The sequence below is a fragment of the Acinonyx jubatus genome, chromosome F2 (assembly GCF_027475565.1).
Source record: "Acinonyx jubatus isolate Ajub_Pintada_27869175 chromosome F2, VMU_Ajub_asm_v1.0, whole genome shotgun sequence".
In the NCBI taxonomy this organism is placed as follows: Eukaryota; Metazoa; Chordata; class Mammalia; order Carnivora; family Felidae; genus Acinonyx; species Acinonyx jubatus.
In genome coordinates, this window is record NC_069394.1 from 34,658,390 (window position 1) to 34,679,538 (window position 21,149).

Consider the following 21,149-nt stretch of genomic DNA (forward strand, 5'->3'; position numbering starts at 1 on the left):
ATAGCCAAAAGGTGGAAACAACCCAAATGTCCATGAATGGATGAACAGATAAATGAAAACCGGTATATCCATACGATGGAATAGTAGCCTTAAAAAAAGAGAGGAAATTCTGACATATGCTACAAAATGGATAAACCTTGAATCCATCATGCTAAATGAAATAGGCTAGTTACAAAGAATAAATACCGCATGATCCCACTAATATGAGGCACCTAGAGTAGTTAAATTCGTAGATACAGAAAGTAAAACGGGCTCCTGGGTGGCTCAGTCTGTTCAGTGTCAGACTCTTGATTTCAGCTTAAGTCATGATCTCACGGTTCCTAGGATCGAGCCCCACATCGGGATCTGCGCTGACAGCATGGAGCCTGCTTGGGATTCTCTCTTTCTCCTCACTCTTTGCCCCTCAGAGAAAATAAATAAACATTAAAAAAAAAAAAGAAAGAAAGTAGACTAGAGGTTCGGGGGAGGGGGAAGGGGGCAGCAGGGAGATTGGAGCTATTGTTTAATGGGAACAGTTTCAGTTCAGGAAATGAGAAACTTCTGGAGATGGATGGTGGTGATGGAGGCACAACAATGTGAATGTGTGTAATGTCACTGAATTGTACCCTCAAAAGTGCTTAAAATGATACATTCTGTTATGTGTATTTTACCTCCCTTCTCTCAAGAAAAAGTAAACCTGGTAATGTGGACAGCTTGGGACGCACCATTCTCCTGTCACCAGCCCAAGCCAGCCCCTTGTCAGAACACTGTGTGAGGTTTATATGCAGACACTTCAGCTGGATGTCAGGCCTGGGAGCCTCAGGGATTATTTTGGAGGAGAGGGGTGAGAACAGGTACTTCCTGTTAGCCTGGAGACTTGGACCACCGGCTACAACTTCTGTTCACAGAAAGCTTCAATTGTTGCAGGAAATTTTGCATATTTTTTTTCGCTAGCAGTGTTTTTTCTTTAGCTACTAGAACAACTGTTAATTATCAAAGAGACAGCGTTGTTACTGACAGGAAAAACAGAGTCTCACTCCTGTCTCAGAGGGTCCGGGGGTCCTGGTATCAGACAGGATGCAGTGCCTTCTTGGACTCCTGGGGCCTGTCAATCACCTTGTGGTTCAGCCCGCCCACTGCTTCCGGAAAGATCAGTGAACTGGAACAATCCTCCCAGTTCTTCCACCCACATCCGTGTTACAGGAAGGACCAAACTTTGAACCCAGCTAGGTAGGTGGTGGGCAGGGAGGGCACCTACTTGAATAAGTTTTAAAGAAACACAGGCGCCATTTCTTGACTCTTTGCTGACCCCTCCGAGAGCGCTTTGGCCACCCCAGAACTGTTGTGTGAGCTTTGATAAACCTTTGAAGCAGCAAAGCTGGCCTGGCCCAGCTATTATTAGTAGGAGAACTTTTGACCCTGGTCTAGATAGGAAAGGGTGTCTGACAGCCCCCAACTGGCTAAGCCTGGAGATAATTAATGCTCCTGTCACCTTTTCATCCCCTGTTGCTCTGTCTGGAATGCTCCTTAGTGCCAGAAACCTAAGATGAGCTTGTGACAGAGTTGCTCCTGGGTACTAGGGGCAGACTCTGACTGGGCTGGGCTGATGAGTTCTGTTTGCCTCCATCCTGCACTGTTCTCAATCTTCCAAGTTCCGGAAACCTGAAGTATGTGGAAATTAGGGATTTCCTGTGATTATTGGAAATAGGCAGTATGAAGTCGCCCTGATCTTACTGTAAAGGAATATATTATTTAAAAAAAAAGTTTTTTAATGTTTATTTGTTTTTGAGAGAGAAAGCACGAGTGAGGGAGGCACAGAGAGAGAGGGAGACACAGAATCTGAAGCAGGTCCCAGGCCCTGAGCTGTCAACACAGAGCCCGACGCAGGGCTTGAACTCACAAACTGTGAGCCAGAGTTGGATGCTTAACCGACTGGGCCACCCATGCACCCCTGTAAAGGAATATATTCTTTGTCAAAACTAATATGCCAAGTACAACCTTATACATGGTGAGGATTAGAAAGGAAAGTAATGAAAAGTCAATCTTCCTGGGTTCAAATCCCAGTGTTGTCACTTACTGTGTGACCTTGGGCAAGTTATTTGACCTCTTTAGCCTCATTCTCTGTATCTATAAAATGGGAATACTAGGTAGGTACCTCACTGAGATATTGTGAGGGGTACGTGAGATGCTCCATATAAAGTGCTTAGCAGTGTCTCCAACAGAATATGCTAGTTATGGTAATTGTTACTTTGACATTCAAGCAGAAGAATGTATTTATGCATGACTTTCATTTGTAATATTTTCTAAGACATTTTCATGCCCAGTCTATATACCTTTTTAGTAATCGGTATGTAGTAAAAAGCGGAGAAAAACATGACCGTCTGAGAATGCAGAACTCTGCGAAGTGCTTTGCAGTATCACAGCTCTCCAAACACCTGGGTGCCCAGCCCACGCACGTGCTGTTTTGACACCTGGAAGACTGAGCATTTCCAGGCAGATTACGCGTCCCTAAGTTTTAGGGAATCACAGAAGGAGAAAGAATGTCAGAAATGCACTTGATGTTTCACCGTCCAAACGGGCAGTAACTAAACGCACGTACTTGGCACTGAATTGCATGTCTGAGGAGGCAACCAGAGGCAGAGAACTTGAAGTTCTGCAACTTGCCCTCCAAAGAACACAGATCTGACACGGTGCTCCCACCACCATGCCACTTCTGGGAGACCAGGCTGGAGTGTTCTATAGTCCTTAACCTGTCTTACATGGGTCATCTTTGAGGGCAAGACAGAATTTTGCCGCGGATCCAACCCCAGAATGAGACCAAGTCACGTCATTGTGAACAACAGCCTTCTGTGCCAGTGCCTAGAGCTGGCTTAACAGAACGCAGGGAGGTTTTCGTATTCCGGTTGTACTCAAGGGCCAACGTTTGGGATCTTGGTGTGAGATGGTCACATAATACAGAACTATACAGAGAAGACCATTTCCATTGATGGGACCGAATCATTTCAGCAATTGGCTTGTACTCTGAAATCATGAGTAGCAGTGCTAGTTAATGCTGTTGCTTGGTGACCTGCCCATGGGTCCATGTGGCTACTAGCGACTTTACAGGACTTCTTTTTCTTTCTTTCTTTCTTTCTTTCTTTCTTTCTTTCTTCCTTTCTTTCTTTCTTTCGGACTTCTTTTTCTCCTTCTTCTTCCTCCTCTTCATCTGGTAAGGTTAATGCATATTTAGCCATAGGTTAACCTCCTTATCTAAGTGGAAACCAAAGCGTCACCTTGAAAATCTTCCCAAACACTCATACCTCACATCATTTTCCACAAATGAGCTGTGTCGTCTGTATGACCAAACATAGTAGTTAAATAGAAGGGGATCTTGGACCTCATTTTGATATTTTTGATGTTTGGAATGCTCTCTAAACATCAAACCAGATGGTCTGATCAATGTCCAATATTACACCTGATAGATTAAGTATTACAAATCCTAATTTAACGTAATTTTGCCAGTATAGTTACCTATAGCATCCTCAGCTTTCCCTTTGTGGAACTCAATTATTACTATCCGTCTAGATGATGCTACTGACCCCCTCCCCCTTTAGAAGGCCCTTCCTGTACTCTAAATTGCCCTCCTCCCATCAAGAGTAATGATGAATTTGCACTGGACCATACACATCTATCTTATGCTCATGTACGATGACATTCATTTCACAGACTTGGAGTGCAGCAGGCATTTGTCACATTTGCTTGCTCTAAATTCATTAATTTTTTTTTTTTAATCTGATTTTCCCTGGGAAACCAATTCCCCACTCTGAGTGCATATGTTTGGAGTGGCTAAATCCATGAGCCCCCTCGCAATGTCCCTTCCCCTTTGCAACATGGGCCACCTGCAATCCAACCTCAACTGGCTGTGTAATCTACCCTCAGGCACAGAGATGGCACAGGAGTGAGCACTTGGTCCAGATGGCCCAATGACACTTAGTGTCGGGAGGTTTAATGGAACACTTGTAAAAAGGATCTCTCTTTCCTGGAGCAGGTGGGGCAGGGTGGGGGGGATGTTTTTGACTGGAATGTGAACCTGGAATAACTCTTAGCCATTTCACCTCTGAATGAGAGGAGCTTATTTAAATGAAATCAACACAGAGAAAGCAGTCAAAGGACCCACGTAGAGAGAGACCAGGTCCTAATGACAGCACTGGAGCCCCTGCAGATTCCCCCAAATTTCTTCTGGACTTTGGTTTTATGTACTAATAATACTTTTTTTTTTTTTTTTTTTGGCTTAAGTCTATTTGAGTTGTGCTCATTGAATCAGTGAATGAGTGGGTGAATGAATGAATGAATCTGGCCACACACCAACAAAACCAAGAGCACCTGCTACCATCCAAGTCAGTTTCTGTGCCATAGCTTTATATCACAGTGAGTCATTCCCATGTGTGACAGGCATTGTTAGTTGCCTGCCGGTCTGCCACTTCTCCTGTCCCCTCCCCCCCCACCGCCCCCCACCTGGTTTCTTGTTAACAGGGCAACCAGGATCCAGCCTGCAGGGATAGCTCATAATTGATCCCTAATATGTCTCAATAGAGGACACATTACAAGACTTTTAGGATAGCTGGTCCCCACTCATTAAATGACAGTAACCATTTTTGACCACTAAAAAGGCCCTCCTCACTGTCCACTGTCATCCCCCACATTTTCAAACTCTTGTTGCTTCTTTCTGACAAATACTCGTTTTCCAAAATTTTCTTATTTTTTAATAAGAAATAAGGGGAGTAGAATTCTGCTAATGAAAAATAAAATTCCTTCCCGTCCCTGCTCTCTTTCTTTCCACTGTGAATAAAAGGGTGTGAGGATGTGATGCTTGTGAGGCAGCAGCCATATTTAGACCAGAAGTGTATTAGTTTTCTAGAAGTGCTGTAACAAATGACCACAAACTCAGTGACTTAAAACAACAGAAATTTATTTTCTCGTCAGTTTGGAGGCCAGAAGTCTGAAGTCAAGACACCGGCAAGGTTGGTCTCTTCCAGAACCTCTGAGTGAGAATTTGTCATTCTGTGCCTCTGTCTTCACAGCTCCTTCTTGGTATTTTTCCTCCCTTTCTCTTCTAAAGACACTTGTCATAGGATTTAGGGTCCATCCTAATTCAGGATAATCTTGTCTTGAGATTAATTATATCTACAAAGACTCTTGGTCCAAATGAGGTCAAAGTCACAGGTTCTGGGTTGATCGCTCTTTTGTGAGGCATCTTGAGATTAATTATGTCTACAAAGACCCTTGGTCCAAATGAGGTCACAGTCACAGGTTCTAGGTGGACATATCTTTTGTGAGGCCACCTTTTTTTCTTTTTCTTTTCTTTTCTTTTTTTTTTTTTTTTTTTTTTTGAGAGACAGCATGACAGGGGAGAGGCAGAGAGAAAGGGAGAGAGAGAATCCCAAGCAGGCTCCACACTGTCAGCACAGAGCCCGATGTGGGGCTCAATCTCACAAACCACGGCATCATGACTTGAGCTGAAATCAAAAGTTGGACACTTAACCGACCAGGCACCCCATGAGGCCACCATTCACTCATGATAATGAGGTAACAAATCTAGGATGGAAAGTCAACACGTGAGAGTGCAAGAGAAGAATGTTGGAAATCCAGGGTTCTCAATGATATTATCCACTCATGGATGGTTTTTGAGCCACTCATTCGAGTCTATGATCTGTCACCTTGTGTCAGCTAATCAAGAAGCCTCAGAACAACCCTTCCTCATACACACACATGTCAGTCAGGTCTCTGGCTCAGGATTTCACTGTAGTTCATTTGCTGCTTTCACCTGATGGTCAGTTTAGTGGAACCTGGCAAATTCAGCAAGAAGACAAGGAAATTCAATTTAATTTAAATTACCACATTTGGTGGATTAGGAACGATGTGAGAAACAGGAAAAATCAGGGCAATGTGTCATTCAGTGTTGATTTATTTTGACCAGGAATGTTTAATTTCAATTATTCATTGTAGACTTTTGTAGGAAAGCGGCTAATGTGTTCCAGGAAGCTGTGTTAAGGGAACACATGAAGCAAACGGCAGCTTGTGAGCTCACAGTCCTCTGCACAAAACCCTTCCCTGAGGTAAGATCTGGAAGAAGGGAGGGAAGAATTCAGTCCTTCGTGCAGTCAGGCAGCTGGCATTTTTTGTTTTGATTTTTTTTTAATCAGCTAAGTAGCGTGGATATTCTCTTTGTCTTTTTAATTTTTAAATTTAATTTCTTTTTATATGCCTTGGCATATGCAAAAGTTTCTCCAGATGCATAAATGCAATTGTATGTGGTTCTACTCTGCTTTGCTTTTCCATTTATTATTGGCCCCCCGCTTCCCTCTCTGGTCTTCCCTTCACCACATGGCCCCTACCCCCTACCTACGCACTCCCGTAGTGCATGATTACAACCCACTACGTGTCCGTCCTTACCATTCCCCATCTACACACACTGTAAGAAGCCATAGCCAGGCCTGTCCACGGAAAGCTCCCATGTGGACCTGAATGGTAAAGCCCTGGATCATGTAAATGCAGACACAGATGCTGGGAAGCCATAGGACCTGAGACTCGGGCACCGCAAAGGGGAGTCGCTCGGTGTGGATGAGTCGTGGATGGTGGGCTTGGCCGGCCGGGTTCGCAGAGCACCTGAATTGCTGGGTGACATGTGACATCATCAGATGCTGGCCAGGCCTTTGTGGGGGTGGATGGTAAAGCCCAGGAGGCCTCTGTTTAGGGCAGCCTCCTCTGGCTGGGGCCTTCTGTAGGAGGAACAGAAGGCAATCCCTGGAACCTCCCTCTCTCTGATGCACTCTTTGTGCTGTTCTCGCAACTTTTTACACTCGGTGGAGCTTGTGAGTAGGACTGAGCAATACTAAAGAGCTTCACCTCTGCCGTCTTTGAATCCAGTTCAGGTCTTCTCAGATTCAGGTATAAGGCCTAAATAGGGAGGAGTGTTCATACAGTGAATTTGTATAGGGGCCCCTGGGCAGCTCCAACTTTGACTCAGGTCATGATCTCGCGGTTCATGTCGTGGTTCTTCCGCGAGCCCCACGTCAGGCTCTGCACTGACAGCTCAGGGCCTGGAGCCGGCTCCAGATTCTGTCTCCCTCTCTCTCTCTCTGCCTTTCCCCTGCTCATGCTCTGGCCCTCAATCTCTCTCTCTCTTTCAAAAACAAGCGGACATTTGAAAATGTAAATAAATGAAATAAGTTTGTAAATTGGGGCACCTGGTTAGCTTAGTCGGTTAAGCGTCTGACTCTTGATTTCGGCTCAGGTCACGCTCTCACGATTTGTGAGGTTGAGCCCTACGTCAGGCTCTGTGCGGACAGCACAGAGTCTGCTTGTGTTTCTCTCTCTGCCTCTCTCCCACTAGCGCGCGCTCTCTCTCTCCCTCTCAAAATAAACAAACTTATCCCAAAAAGTATTTTAAAATGAGTTTGTAGATCAAAAATTGGATTTGAATATTTTGTGCATCCTTCTCTATCGTCCTTTTTCTTGCTCAGGGAATTCCCTTCAGTTCAAGTGGCCTGGTGCTCGTGCATTCTTTTCTAGTGGTGTCACCTTCCGGGCCCCGTTCCGATTAATGACCATCCGTGACACTGCCAGTTTTCCTTTTTTCTTTCTTTTTACTGTCGCGAACATTTCTGCCATAAACATCCTCGTACATATGTCCTGAGGCACAGGTGCTTTTATTGCTGTGGAATGGATTTGCAGGAATGAGACTCCTGCAACAAGGATGAACCTTGAACACATGACACTGTGTGAGAGGAGCCAGTTATAAATACGATTCCACTTATATGAAGTGTTCAGAATAGGCAAATTCAAAGAGACAGATATAGATTGTTGGTGGGTGCCTAGGGGTGGGTGGGAAAAGAGGAGTGATTGGTTGCTAACGGATGCCAGGCAGGGTCGGGGTTCTTTTGGGGGGTGATGAAAAGAATCTGAAATTGGTTGTGGTGGTGGTTTCACAACTCTGAATGTACTAAAAACCGTAGGATCGTATACTTTAAGTGGGTGACTTGTATGGCATATACACCATAGCTCAGGAGAGCTGTTATTAAGAAAATAATGAGATTACTGGGCCAACATGTATATGTATTTTTATTTGAATAGATGCCGGCAGATTAGGTCCCAAAGAAGCGATAGCTCTTCCCATTTCCCCCAGCGCTGAATGAGAACACCCTCTTCCCACATCCCACCAGCAGTAGGTCTTATCCTTTTTTTTTCTGATTTTGCCCGTCTGGTGCATTGAAAGTGATTTCTCATGTTTACTTTAATTTGTATTTCCTGGGAAGATTCTCATCATAAAAGTTAGCAATAATGCTTGAGTACACAAGTTAATAAGCACAAGATCCCTTTCACCTCTTAGGTCACCGCCGACGTAACCATTCTCAACAGTTAGTTGGGTTTCCAGGCCCCTTGGAATGCATTTATAAACTAATAGACATACACATATCATTTTATAAATTTTTTCAATGTTTATTTATTCTTGAGAGAGGGAGACAGAGCACGAGCAGGGGACCGGCAGAGAGAGAAGGAGACACAGAATCTGAAGCAGCTCCCAGCTGTCAGCACAGAGCCTGGCATGGGGCTCGAACTCACAAACTGTGAGATCATGACCTGAGCCAAAGTCGGAGACTTAACTGATTGAGCCACTCAGGCGCCCCATTACATATCATTTTATAATTAATAAATAGAGTCACACTGGGGCTCCTGGGTGTCTTAGTCGGTTAAGTGTCTGGATTAACACCTGAGCCCTTGGATTTGGCTCAGGTCACGATCTCACGGTTTGCGAGTTCAAGCCCTGGGGTCAGGCTTAGCACTGGTAGTGCAGAGCCTGCTGGGGATTCTGTCTCTCTTCTCTCTCTCTGCCCCTCCCCTGCTCATGTGTTCTGTTTCTCTCTCTTTCTCAAAATAAATAAATGAACTTTAAAAAAAATAGAATCGCACTAGAATGTTCTATGACTTTTTTTTTCCATGTAACTGTATGTCTTAGGGATCTTTCCAAGTTAGTATACTCATTCTTTTAAATGGCTAAATGATATGCCATGGTGTGGGTGGACCCTAATTTATTTGACATTGATGGATATTAGATTGTATCCAGTGTTTTGCTTTTTCAAACCGTGTCTCCGTGAACAGCCTCGTGGATATGTTTACTTTACTGAGGTGAGATTCACACGGCATAAAATTAACCATTTTAAAGTGACTATCCAGTGGCATTTAGGGCACCCCCAGCGTTGTACAACCACCCCCTGTAGCTAGGTCCAAAACTTTTCATCACCCCAAAAGGAAATCTCTTACCCATTAAGCAGTCACTCCCCACTCTCCCCTCTCCCGAGCCCTGGGCAACCACCAATCTGCATTCTGTCTCTATGGATTTACTTACTCCAAATATTTCATGTAAATAGAAATCATACACTGCGTGACCTTCTGTGCCTGACTTTTTTTCACTTCGCATTATACTTTTGACATTTATCGTGATCGTAGTATGTATTAGCACGTCATCCCCTTTTATGGCTCAACAGACCACAATTTGCTTACCCGTGCACTCACCGATGCGCTGCTGATACGTCTTTGAGCTCATAAATAACTAATGCTCACTGAACACTTACTATGTGCCTGGGACTGTTCTATTGCTTTAAATGTGTAAACTCATTTAATCCCACAGCAGTCCTGTAAGGTAGGTCCCTTATTCTACCTCATATCCCCAGTCCCAGACATCACTGACCCACTGAATCCACCAACTCTCAATTTGCCTACCTCCTGACTTCTTATGCTACATAATATAGCACTCACTGCTTATGCCACTTTGTTTTTTTGGTTTTTTGTTTTTAATTTTTTTTTCTTAATGTTTTTATTTATTTTCGAGACAGAGATAGAGCATGAGAAGGGAAGGGGCAGAGAGAGAGGGAGACACAGAATCGGAAGCAGACTCGAGGCTCTGAGCCATCAGCACAGAGCCCGATGCGGGGCTCGAACTCACAGACTGTGAGATCATGACCTGAGCCGAAGTCGGACGCCCAACCGACTGAGCCACCCAGGCGCCCCTGCTTATGCCACTTTGAATGAATTAGTCTGTTTCTTGGAGCCAAGAGCACTCTAATTTGTCTATACTTCCTACCCACCTCCCATCCACCTAGACCCTAAGTTCTATGAGGGCAAAGGCTGTGTCGTTTGAGTTCAGCAGCTCTGGGAACAGTGCCTGGCACACAGGAGTGCTCGACAAATATTTGTTGAATGATGGATTAATCAAGTGTTTTGAAATTGAAACTAAGGACATGACTGTTTTTGGTATGAGTATTGTTGAGAAAGTCGTCACCATCATCATCGTGGGAGATGGAACCCAAAAGACAGGTGGGGGTCCATTTGGTGAGAAATGGCACTCATGCAGAAGGAAAAGTCTAAGCAAGCCCTGGAGCTGTGAGCACGTGGCCCACGGTTCTGGCACCAAGGAGTGGTCTTATGTAAACTGAAGAAATGGAAACGGCAGGAGTTGAGGTTGGAAAGGTTGGCTCAGATGCCAGAGTCTAAGGAAGGCCATGCTGAAGAATTTGGGCATTCTCCTCAATGGCTGGGGGTCACTGAAGAGTTCTAGGCAGGAAGATGGTGTCTAGATCAGCAGCTTAGGAAGATCCATCTGGATTGGATGCTGGCAAGCCTGGAGACAGGAAGACCAATTAGGAGATATATTTATCAGGTCCTTTTTTGTTGCAGTTGGCAAAAATCCAATTCAAATGGCTAAAAGTGGAATGTCTGAGCTCCATGACCCCAGGAAGGGCAGAGGTATCGTTGGGCTTTAGGAACACCTAGAACCTGGGTCCGGATCGCTGCCAGGCCTCCCCTTGGCTGTCCTGGTCTCAGTCCCAGCTGCAGGTTCCATTGGCTGCCTGGGGACAAGTTCCAAATGGCAGAGGCTTGAAGCTTCCCTTTAGCTGAAGATGAGACTGTTGCCCTGGGCAGGAAGAGAAGCCCATTTTCCACACTGCTGCTACCCACCAAAGGCCACCTCCTGAAGAAATACCATTTGGAACTTTCCATCTGGCCTTGATTCTGGGTGGAAAGAAGGCCAAGGGAACAGAGATGATAGTGTCACTCTTGGTTGACGGGAGGGCAGAGTGGTTGTCCTCAGCTCACCCTGTGGTGGCTGCTGGCTGCAGGCCTCTGGCAGGCTGGCCGGGGCTGGGGGGGGGGGGGGGTGGTGGTGAGAAGGGGCGCTCAGCCAAGAGAACTCACGGGGACGGGTGTCTGCCCAGCGTCTGTTAGCAGAAGCACATCTGGCTGTGACCTCAGCAATTCCACCCAAGGCCCAGGAAGCCCAGGGGCGGGTGGGACGCACTGCGCTCGGCCAGCCCCACAGGGAGGGAGAAAGCCAGAGGCCTTCACCAAACCTGGGCCAAGAGAGGCAAGGCCCCCGGCAGTGTAGGTGAAAGTGAGGTGAAGTGGGGGGAGGGGGGTGGTCGTTTTAAAGCATGCACCTGCGCTGCCAGGAAAAGCTTACCCCACCTGGAAGATCCAAGGAGGCTCTTAGTGGGTCAGACCTTTGAGTTATTTTTAACTCTGGATCAGGTTACAGAAAGCATTTAGCCCACAGGCTGAACAGCTCTGGAAGGCAGACCACTGTGCTGGCAGGAGCTGGCAGGAGAGGGCCCAGCAGCTGATTCTTAGGTCACGCTGACAGGGACAGCCGCCAGCACGGGGGCCAGCTCAAGTGCAAAACCACGGAGCCCTGAGCTTCAGCAGCGACCTAGCTCCCTCCGCGGGTCCCCTTTCCCTTCAGGAAGTTTTGCACTTTAGCAAGAAAGTGGTCATAGAGTTAGATTCGCAGCAAGAGGAAGGAGCAGACGCCTGCGACCCTGCACGTAGGGGAGACAGTGTGCCAAGGGACAAAGCTCAGGGCTGCCCCTCAAGGAGAAGGCATCTGGACGCATCTAGGCAGGCTGGGTCTAGGACCAAACAAGAGTTTATAAGCAAAGGGCCACAAAAGCAGAGAAGCCTGGGTGTTTGGGGTGGGGGGTAGGGGTGGGGTGGGAGCTGGAACTCGGGGCAGGGACATGGGAGGAGGTTGACTGCTGGACCTTGGAGGCTGGGTAGGATTTGCTGGGCACACGGGGTATGGGGCAGGCGGGAAGAGCCACAGAGGAAATAGCCTGAGCCAGAAATAGGAGGGCTCTGGGCCCGCTGGTGAGAGGTTTTGTACCTATGGTTTATAACTCTGGGAGTCTGGGGAGAATCTCCAGAGGGTATACTGTTAACTGCCTCCCCAGGAGCTCTGACTTTCAGCCATAGGCAGGTGGAGTCAAAGAGGGGCTTGAACAGGGAGTATCGTGGTCTGAGTTACACTTTATAAACGCTTCTTGGATGGCTGTGAGTAAGGCCAGGCTGGAAGGGGAGAGCCTGAATGCGGAGAGGCTGGGCAGGAGGCTTGTACGGCAGCTCGGGTGGTGGGAAGAAGGAAATGGACAGGAACGGACAGGAGCCCTTATCTGGGGATCACTCAGTCATGTGGGAGCACGAGGCACCAGGGCTTGGGGACGGGAGTTGATGATACCACATTTGGGGCCTGAGTGACCAGGAGTGTGGTGGCTCCTCTAGAGGACAGGGAAGGCAGAGGGAGGTCGTGGGGGGAGCGTGCAGGTGGATCTGGGTGTGGGGCAGCCCGGGATGCAGTCGGGCTGGTACCTTGCGGGTCACCGTGTGAAGGACAGAGCCACTGCAAGGAGACAGGGTGAGGTGCCCAGGGAGAGAAGACAGAGAAAGAAGCCAGGGATGCTGGCAGAGACTGCTCATTGTTGCCGGGATCCACTGTCCCTAGTTGGAGCCGGGCACATGGCCACCCGGCTTGAGATGATGTTTCTTTCCCAGGTTGACCGCCCCCCCCCCCACCCCACCTTGCTGTGGCCACGTGACCAAGTGGATGTGAGTGGAAGTGGCGATGTGTGCGACGCCTAGGTCATGCCTTTTAAAAAGGCAACTGTTTCCTTTCGGTCATTCTCTTTCCCCACTGTCAACAGGCTGGAACACTGGGGCTGGGGGGTAGGCAGCTCTGATCACCAAAACAATGATACCCCTCGTAGGAATGGTGGGAGAAGAGACAGAAATAATCCGGCTCCCGGATGGTCTGTGGAACACAGACGGCTAGCAAGTGAAAGGGAAACACACTTGTCTCTCGTGGGAGCTGGTGTCGTGGGTTACTCTGTGGGGAAGCCGGAGGGCGAGAGTGTCTTTTTTGCCACAGCAGCTAAGCCTGTATCCTAAGATCCACTAAGTTTCATTCTGTGGAGAAGAAAATGTTGAGAGATGCCAACCCTTGTGATGTACAAGTGGGGGAGAGTGGAGATAAAAAAGAGAAGAGAGGGGCCCCTGGGTGGCTCAGCCGGTTAAGCATCTGACTTGGGCTCAGGTCATGTGGTTCGTGAGTTCGAGCCCCGCATCAGGCTCCATGCTGACAGCTTGGAGCCTGGAGCCTGCTTTGGATTCCGTGTCTCCCTCTCTCTCTCTCTGCCCTTCCCCTGTTCGCACTCTGTCTCTCTCTCTCAAAAATGAATAAACATTTTTAAGAAATTGCTTTAAAAAAAAAAAAAGAGAGAAGACAAAGTAAACTGTTAACAGGTATCCAAAGGAAGAGAATAAAAAAGCAGAGGGCAAATAGGGTTAGATGCAGCAGAAAAGTCTACAAAAACAAAGGTCATCAAGAGACGCTCTGCAGCACAGCAGATTGACAGGGGCTGAAGTGAGGCTAGGGGCTTACACCAGAATGGAGGGAAGAGTCACATTTAGGCCATCCCTGTGCAGACGGCAGACTTTTTGTAAAGGTGTCACTGATTTGGACATTTTTAGTTCTGCATTGGCCTTTTAAACATTGCATTGGCCTTAAAAACAATCGAGGCGATACATGTGTGCATACTGGTGCTTATCTGCATGAATCATGATTTTGGTGGTATAATATGATGCCAACACAAAACTTTTAAGCATTTAAGTGTTTATATTCATCAAAGCATGCTTATTTTTCTCGTCAGTTGACTTTGTAATAGTGAGAAGTTATATAGGCAGAATTATGCAGTTGATGCACTAAGCTGTACTAGCTAGAAATTTTTTTAATTTAATGTTTTCTTTGTATTGAGAGAGAAAGAGAGAGAGAGCCTGCTTTGGGGGCTCAAACTCACAAACCATGAGATCATGACCTGAATCAAAGTCAGATGCTCGAACGAAGGAGCCACCCAGGTGCCCCATAACTAGGAATTTTTTTTTTTTTTTTACTGCAAGTCAAAGATAAGTCAAACCAGTCTTTTTTAAACAGAAAAGTAATTCACTAGCTCACCAAACTGAAAAAGTCAGAAGTAGGCCTGCCTTCAGGCACAGTTTGATCAGGGGCTCCCAGTTTGTTGCTGAGACTTAGTTTCTCTCTTTCTTTCCCTCAGTCCTATAATGGCTTCCTTCATAAAGAATGTGGGGGCAGGGGGCTGGCTGCACTGCTCCTCACATCTACCCTACTTCAAGCACAAGTGAGAACAAAAGTCTCTTATGGAGAAGCCCCAGAAATTGCATCATATAGGCTCTTATTTGCTCCCAGGTACAATGCTGAACCAATCATACTAGTGAGAGGAAAATACAGCTTATTAGCTGTGTGCCTTGGGCAAGTGATTTAAGTTCTCTTAGTGTTCTCCTTTCCAAAATGCGAATGGTACTCATCCAATAGGGTTGTCATGTAGCCTAAATAAGTTAACATTTAGAAAGTAGTTAGGAGGGGGTTGCCTGGGTGGCCCAGTCTGTTAAGCAACCAACTCTTGATTTTGGCTGAGGTCATGAGATCGAGCCCCACATCGGGCTCTGCCTTGACAGTGTGGAGCCTGCTCGGGATTCTCTCTTTCCCGCTCTCTCTGCCCCTCCCCCCCTCAAAACAAAAAAATAGACTTAAAAAATATATTTTAAAAAAGTACTTAGAAGAGTGCCTCGGTCAGTGTAAGCAGCAAGTATCTGTTGACCAGGCCCGAGTCATAGGCCCCCGTAACTTCCCCCCTTAGACCATAGTGACTGTGTGGGAAGGATGGCAGGTATAGGACAGAGGGGAGATCGATCCCAGGGACACGAGTGACCCATGTTCCTAAAGGGCTGGAACAGCAGGCATGGAAGACCTCACTGTTGGGTGAGGTGGAAGGCTAGATTTAGGAGGGTAGGAGAGTATAATCAGGGAGGGGAATTTGGGGGGTGGAGGCTTAAACAGTGCTACAGTTCATGAAAAGGATCCACGAGTGGTTCTTCCTTGGGTTACTGAAATAAATAAAGCTGGAAGCCTAAGATAATTATAAGTTCAAATTATCCAAAGATTTATCTGTGACAATCCTTGGAAACCTTTTTTTTTTTTTTGGTAGGAGACCTGCCCTCATTCCTTTTTCTAGTCTTTTTTTTTTCCCCCTTTGGATAAATTTCATAGGATTTTAGGTCCAAAGCGATCTAAGAGGTCCCCACCAGCCCAACTCCTTCTGGTCTTGAGGGTCAAGGGAGGGTAAAGAGATTTAACCTGAAATCCAAGGGTGGTGGGAGCCCCCACCCCATCTCTGACTGCCCTGCCCCATCCTGTTCCCCTCCTGGGCTTTGTCAAATAGACAGCAGGAGCCACAGCGGCGAAGTGAAGCGTGAGTTTCACCACGAGTGGAATTAGATCGAATGACTCAGGACACTTGGGTGGAAACGGGGCTTCTTCTCTCCCCTCAGGGTGGAGCTGCCTGGACTTTGGCCCGCACGAGTGGCCCCAGCACAGCCTGCGGGTGGGTGTGTTACCCTAGGCCTCCCGCAGACAAGCTGTATTATGAGGCCAGGCTGCAACCTGGAACTTGTAGGACTGGGGAGCGGTCAGGGCAGCCCTTCCTCTCCACGGGGAGGCTGAGCGAAGGGAGAAGGGAGTTTGCCAGCTCAAATATTCCACTCACTATTGCCTCAACGGTCCTCATCTCCTTAAGCCCCATGTCCATGGAGAGTCCTCTGAGAACCTAGATATTCTTCTGTCAAAGCACTGAATCTTTCTTGCATTTTAGTTTAGAAATCCAATCTGGGGGGACTCCACCCTCCTTCCTATATTGATTCCTACTGGGTTTTTTTTGTCTCAGTGTTAAAACATGCCTAATATGACAGTGTGAGAGGTGGGAAGTTAAAAGGGCATCACACAGACCCCAACTGAATCCCAGCCACCCCCTTGCCATGTGACTTTTGGGAGAGAGAGTAGACCTCTCTGGACATCAGCTTTCCTTTCTGTAAAATGGGGATCATGATGACAGTTATCTCACGGGGCTGTGCATGGGGCGGGGGTGGAGGAATGATGTTTGCAAAGTGCCCTGCACAGTTCCTAGGATATAGTGATTAATATGTCAGGAAAGTGGGTGATTGTCTTGCTTCCTGGAAATCAGTGAGAGATTTGCATGGAAGGTTCGTTACAGCCTCATAGCCCGTCTTCACTGGGGGGCTCTCCCCTGAAACACAAGTCTTTGTTTTGAAGAGTCTCAGTGGTTTAGTCCCCTGGGGGCTCAAAAATTGCTTTGTAGCCTTGAAATCACTTCCACAGCAATCTTGTTTGCCCATCATTAATCCTGTTTTTAAGCAGTTTCCTCAAGCGATTAAAAAAGAACAAATGATGCAGGGCAAGTTGGAAAATACGTGCCACACTGAAAGCTGTCTCAAGGTGTATAGGTTGCCTTTTTATAATTATTTTTACTGTTCATTTCATAATAAGCAAAAATTTGAGAGTTGGATCATATTAATATACTAAAATACATTTTTATGTTTGTGAAATGAAAGTATAATCCCCATAAGCTAGTATCGATATAATGTCCTCAACACAAATACATGTAGAACCGAAAAACAGAAACATTTAGGGGTCTATTTTTCTTGCTTGCTTTTATTTTTAATCTCTCAAACCTGAATTTTATTTTAGCTTTTCCCTTGTTTAAAATATTTTTTTATGAATCTGCAGATATTTAAACTTTATGTGATGAAGCTTAAGATGTATGTTTTTTTCTGTAAACAGATTATTAGGGAAACAGCTTTCTTGTATTTCAGTTTTCCTATGGCTACAAACTTAAATCCAGGAGCTGGCTTCCCTGTTCTAAGAACCAGATAGTCTTTCTAGTTACTTTATCTTTGAACTTAAACTGTTCACTTCTTTTTTTTTTTTTTTAGTAATCTCTACACCCCACATGGGACTCGAACTCACGACCCTGAGATTAAAAGTCACATGCTCTTCTGAGCCAGCCAGGTGCTCCTCAGACTATTTAACTTTTATACAGATGGCATAAATAGTTCAAAAAGCAGTATCTCTTCTTTAGCATTACATAACTGCAATTAACATGTAATTTATAGCTCTAGGTAAAAAAAGAAATCAATCCCTCCCTCAAATATTAAGAGTCAAGTGTCTAATGTTACAAGCTAAACTTAACACCATTTGACCCTATTATATATATTTTTTGCTGTTTATTGAATTATCTTTCCTTTTTCTACCAAAATGGAATCGGTGCTTTTTTTTTTTTATGTGTCTCCAGAAGACTGAACCACATCTGGATCTGTCTCTTCCTCTTCAGCCTCATTTATAATTTTTTTTAACATTTATTTATTATTGAGAAACAGAGACCGAGCATGAGCAGGGGAGGGGCAGAGAGAGGGGGAGACACACAAACTGGAGCAGGCTCTAGGCTCTGAGATGTCAGCACAGAGCCTGACGTGGGGCTCAAACTCACAAACCGTGAGATCATGACCTGAGCCAAAGTAGGATGCCCAACTGACTGAGCCACCCAGGTGCCCCTGGGACCAGTGCTTTTAAGGCAACTTGAAAAACAGCATGATCTTTTGAGCCGATCCTAAGTTTTAAAATAATTCACCTTTTTAAAACCTTTCCTTCAAAGTTGAGGACATAACATAGGACTCATAAAGCAATACTTAGAAATACAGATCGAGATTTCATACAGAGATGTTTCATCACAGTGAGATGGTGAAATAAACACAGTTTTCATGTATTGCAGGGAAAAATTGTGAGCCACCCAGATGTTAGGAAAAGGTGATCTATTCCGATAGGCTAAAGTGTAGCTATTACAAATAATAGATTATGTATCATTTTTCCTTTTTATTTCATTATTGGCTCCTTTTTATTTATAAATTAACTCAGTACAAAGTGTACTGATTGAGAAGCTTCCAGCACAAACACTACAAAGGAAACCTGATTTAAAAAAAAATTTTTTTTTAAAGTTTATTTATTTTGAGAGAGAGAAAATGAAGTAGGGGCAGAGAGAGAGGAGAGAATCCAAAGCAGACTCCACACTGTCAGCACAGAGCTTGATGCAGGGCTCGAACTCATGAACTGTGAGATCATGTCCTGAGCCAAAATCAAGAGTCGGACACTCAACCGACTGAGCCATCCAGGTGCCCTGGAAAACCTAATTTTTAAGGACTTTACTCACAACCCAACAGTAAGAAAAAGCATAAAATTCAACATATAACCTGATCTCAGCCACATAGATTTATCCGTGGCAATATCCCATACTAATGTCGGCTGTCTCTGGCGTATGGAATTCTAGGGCATTTTTAATTTTCTCTCTTTCTTTCTTTTACTTTTTAGCATATTCCAGAATCTCTACAATAAACATGTAAACTTTTATAATCAAAATTAATAAAAGGTAAAAATTTTAAAAGAAAAATATCTAGTAGAAATGAAAAGGACAGAAAATACAGAGGCCAAAGAATTTTTTAGACTTTGGGGTGAAAGACCATACCGACTAATGAATGTGTCTCGGGGTATTTCATACCAGCAGACCTCAGCCTGGGGATAGTTTCTGATGTCACTAACAAGCTTTGTTCCACCAGGAAAGGTGCTCATGTGTCAGCCAGGCTGCTGACATGTGGCTCTGCTCTGGGCAAGCCATTTCATCTTCAGGGCCTTCCTTTCCTCTTCTGAAGGTTTAGGTCTGTGCAGTGTCCAAGTCCTAAGATTCCCTTTCCAAAACCGTCTATTGAAAAATATTCCATTTTGGCTAAGAGGGTTGATTTCTACTGAACACACTTGCCCTTTTGCCAGGCACTGGGATGAATTGGCCATAGTCAGGCAAGGAACAATCCCAATCCCTACTTGAAAGGCGTTTGCCATCCGATGAGAGGGCAAGATATGAACAGACAGTGGGGATGTGTTACAAGAATGCATGGATTGCTGAGAGCACAGAGATGGGAGTTTAGACCAGTCGACTCTGGGCTTAGAGACATTCTGCCAGAAGAAATGACATTCGAGCTGAGTTGTAGAGAAAAAATAAGGTAGCCAGAACCGGGAAGGTATAAAGGTCTTTCTCCTCACAGCGCACTGGGCAATGCTTAGGCAGTGAGAATGATCAATTTAAAATTTGAGGAATTCAAGACCCAACGACTTTCTAGTGGTTACTCAAGAAGGTCAGTGAGTAGTTAGCACCAAGTAGATCACGTCATCCACTGTGATGCCCCTCAACATCTGGGATGACAAAGACACTATTGTTTTTTTCTGGTAATTAATATACAGTGTTGTATTAGTTTCAGGTGTAGCAAATAATAATTCAACAATTCTCTACGTTACTCAGTGCTCACCATAATGAAGTGTATTCTTTTTTCATTTAAAAAAATTTTCTTTTTTAATGTTTTATTTATTCTTGAGAGAGAGAGAGAGAGCATGAACAGGGGAGGGGCAGAGCGAGAGAGGGAGACACAGAATCCGAAGCAGGCTCCAAGCTCTGAGCTGTCAGCACAGAGCCCGATGCAGGGCTCGAACCCACAAGCCGTGAGATCATGACCTGAGCCGAAGTTGAACGCTTTACCTAACTGAGCCACCCAGGTGCCCCTTAGGTGTATTCTTAATCCCCTTTATTTCAACCATCCCACAACCTGTCTTTGCTCTGACAACCACCAGTTTGTTCTCTGCATTTAAGAGTCTGTATTTTTATCTCTTCTTTGTTCACTTGGTTTGTTTCTTAAATTTTACACATAAGTGAAGTTGCATGGTATTTATCTTTCTCTGACTTATTTCACTTAGCGTAATACCCTCTAGGCATCCATGTTGTTGCAAATGGCAAGATCTCATTTTTCTACGGTTGAGTAATATTACAGTGTGTGTATATATATATATATATATACATATATATACACACATACATATATATATACACATACATATATACACACATACATATATATATATATATATATACATACATATATATATATGTATGTATTTACGTGTGCTTCCATATCTTGGCTATGGTAAATAATGCTGCAGTAAACATAGGGGTACGTCTATCTTTTTGAGTTAGTGTGTTCATTTTCTTGGGTAGATACCCAGCAGAGGAATTACTGGATCATATGGTAATTCTATTTTTAATTTTTTTGAGGACACTCCATACTGTCTTCCACAGTGGCTGCACCAATTTGTGTTCCCACCAACCGCGGATGAGCCTACATCCTCCCCAATACTTGTTATCTCTTATCGTTTTGATTCTAACCATTCTGACAGGTGTGAGGTGGTAGCTCATTGGGGTTTTGATTTGCCTTTTCCTGATGATGAGTGATGTGGAGCATCTTTTCATGTGTCTGTTGGCCGCCTGGATGTCTTCTTTGGAAAAACAGTCTACTCAGTTCCTCTGTCCACTTTTAAATCCGATTATTTGGCGTTCTCTTTGGTGTTGAGTTGTAGGAGTTCTTTATATATTTTGGATATTAGCCCCTGATTGGATATTGTCATTCACAACTATCTTCTCCCATTCAGTAGGTTGCCTTCTTGTTTTGTTGACGGTTTCCTTTGCCGTGCAAAAGCTTTTTATTTTACTGAGCTTCAATTGTTTATTTTTGCTTTTGTTTTCCTTGCCTGAGGAGACGGATGTAGAAAAGTGTTTCTATGGCCGATGTCAAAGACATTACTTCAGGAGACGCCTGTTATTAACAGAAAAAGTAAAATCTGATTTCAAGGGTAGTCCGTAACTTTTCCCACAGAGGCATTTAAGCATTTTTTTAAATGTTTATTCATTTTTAAGACAAAGAGACACAGAGTGTGAGTGGAGGAGGGGCAGAGAGAGAGGGAGACATAGTATCTGAAAGCAGGCTAAAGGCTGCGACCTGTCAGCCCCAAACCCGAGGCAGGGGGGAGCTCACAAACCGTGAGATCATGACCTGAGCCAAAG

The 21,149-nt window shown here is 45.1% G+C and overlaps 1 long non-coding RNA gene across 2 annotated transcripts in view; it reads left to right on the forward strand.

The window, feature by feature from the left end:
* Nucleotides 1-1,069: 1,069 nt before the first annotated feature.
* The window catches only part of LOC113600630 (uncharacterized), a 40,686-nt gene continuing 20,606 nt past the window's right edge, over nt 1,070-21,149 (forward strand). The window contains exons 1-2 of one of the 2 annotated variants that reach the window (XR_008292593.1): nt 1,070-1,209; nt 5,965-6,074. This is a non-coding gene — a long non-coding RNA (uncharacterized LOC113600630). The remainder of the gene's footprint in view (nt 1,210-5,964; nt 6,075-21,149) is intronic. The other variant, XR_008292594.1, reaches the window with a different exon arrangement.